This window comes from Canis lupus, chromosome 13, assembly GCF_048164855.1.
Source record: "Canis lupus baileyi chromosome 13, mCanLup2.hap1, whole genome shotgun sequence".
Taxonomy (NCBI): Eukaryota; Metazoa; Chordata; class Mammalia; order Carnivora; family Canidae; genus Canis; species Canis lupus.
The window spans coordinates 18,717,047-18,719,803 of NC_132850.1; positions in this window are offsets into that span (position 1 = coordinate 18,717,047).

The window sequence follows — 2,757 nt, forward strand, 5'->3', positions numbered from 1 at the left end:
CTCCATCTATGTCATTGCAAATCTCAAGATTTCATTCTTTTTGATGGTTGAGTAATATTCCATTGTATGTATACCACATTTTTTTATCCATTCATCATCAATTGACTGTTTTTAGAATTATATTTTATTTCAATATTTTTATTGTGTGGCATAGTTAAGTATTATCCAAAATACCTCTAGATTGTCCCTTCTTTAAAAATACATAATCACAATTGTTGGTTTGAACATATTTTTATTTTAACTATTAACCATCTATTTTTTTCAAATATAACTCTCTAAACTGTAATAAAAGACAAGAGGGAAATAAGATGCAATTTGTGGAGTGCCATTTATAGCCTTTGGAAAGTCTTCACTTCCACAAAGTGAAGTGTATCTATAACTGGGCATCCTTCAGGAAAGAACCAAGGATTTAAGGTTGTCTGACTAGAGGGGCAGGATTTCTGTAGGTTTCATAACAAAGGAGATGTTTTCTCTGTTCTATTTCACAGAAGCAAAGCGAATTGAATGGCTGAGAAGTTGCTTAGACAAATTATTGACATAAGCAAAAACCCTTAATTAAGAACTTGTTCTAAAATATTTTTAATGTAGGTATAAGATGCTAATATTTTCTGATTCTTTTAATTATGATTCCCCTCTGGGTACTTATGGTATATTCATTCTGCGGTCATCAATATGTCTTAGTAGACTGAGAAAAGAAATAAAACAGTGTGTGATAATTAATAAAATGTGCTGTTAATTCTTTCTAAAAGTATATGGTTTCTGCATTGGTAACCAACTTTGAGGTAATAATTAACTAAGCTCTTTGTGTATCAGACTACTCATATCTCAGGAAAACTTTCACCTGATACTTCAGGTTGCTGCCACTTATGAAATGAAATCCAACTTAATTAGTAATTTTTGCTGAACTCAGAATTTTATAAATTAAAAATATAATGATTTAAAAAACTTGCCATTTTTTCTGATTTGTCTAGTATAAGAGATGAACTATTTATAAGGATACAAAGTCTATCCTACTCAACAAATGATTTCTGGTCTTCATAATTTCCCTCACTCTCCTCAACTACTATCAAAAAAGTTACATTTTTTTCAAACTATGTAATAAATCCTTACTTCCTCAAATACAGATGACAGCCTTTAAGCCCACTTCATTTATTTCAATAATTGCACTATTTGAGCATTTATTAGCTGCTAGTCACAGAGATAAATTACTTATAAATATTATCTCCAAAATTTCCAAAATATTTATCAAGAAATAATCCATATGAAGTTAATAGAAAAGGGTGGAGAGGAGTCTGCTCAATTAAAAATGTCTTAGGGGGGATCCCTGGGTGGCGCAGCGGTTTGGCGCCTGCCTTTGGCCCAGGGCGCGATCCTGGAGACCCGGGATCGAATCCCACATCGGGCTCCCGGTGCATGGAGCCTGCTTCTCCCTCTGCCTGTCTCTCTTTCTCTCCCTCTCTCTGTGACTATCATAAAAAAAAAATTTTTTTAATAAATAAAAAAAAAATAAAAATGTCTTAGGGGCACCTGAGTGGTTCAGTCAGTTAAGCATCCAACTCTTGATTTCAGCTCAGGTCATGATCTCAAGACCATGAGATCAAGCCCTGGGTTGATTTCTGTGCTGGGCTTGGAACCTGTTTAAGATTCTCTCTCTCCCTCCCTCTCTCTCTGCTCACCTCCTCCCACCAAAGAGTCCTATATTCAAATAAAGCAAGTAATAAATTATGCCAAATTAAGCCTATTAAGCCTATTCATAAAGCCTTCAAGAACATTATAGCATAATGAATCACCAAAATAAATATTTTAGGATGGAGCTCTATTCAACTTTGATTGGGTAACTTCCTTCTCCCTAAAGTCACCTTATTAGACTTCCACTGAATATGTTTTGGGAATGGTCACCTTATTATATACAACAACCCTCTGGAGCAGGTTATTATCCACACTATGTTTTAAAAAATTAGAAAACTGCAAATGAAAGGTATATCGTACTCATGGATTGGAAGAATTAATGTTGTAAAATATCCCTACTATCCAAAGCAATCTACAAATTCAGTGCAAAGCCTATCAAAACTGGTGGTATCCCAATCCTAGATTTCAAAATACACTACAAAGCTATAGTAATCAAATCAGTATGATATTGGCACAAAACCTGACACTTAGATCAAAGGAACAAAATAAATAGCCCAGAAATAAAGCCCATATTTATGTGGTCAATTAATCTGTGACAAAGGAGGCAAGAATATACAGTGAGAAAAAGAGATTTTTCAATAAATTGTGTTGGGGAAACTGAATAGCTATGTACAAAACGAATGAAACCAGACCACTTTTTTACACCATAGACAAAATAAACTCAAAATATATTAAAGACCTAAATGTGAGACCTAAAACTATAAAACTCCTAAAAGAAAACAGGCAGGCATTTCTTAGATATCAGCCATAGCAACATATTTAAGGATGTATCTCTGAGGCAAGGGAAACAAGGCAAAATAAATTATTGTGACTGCACCGAAACAAAAAGGAAACCATCTGGACTTTTGCACTGCAAAGGAAACCATCAGCAAAGCAAAAAGATATTTTTCAAATGATACATTCAATAAGGAGTTAATATCCAAAATATAAAAAGAACTCACACAACTCATCATCAAAAAAATAAAATTTAAAAATGGAAATAAAACCTGAGTAGACATTTTTCCAAAGAAGACATACAGATGACCAACAGACACATGAAATGATGCTCAACATCACTCATCTTCAGGG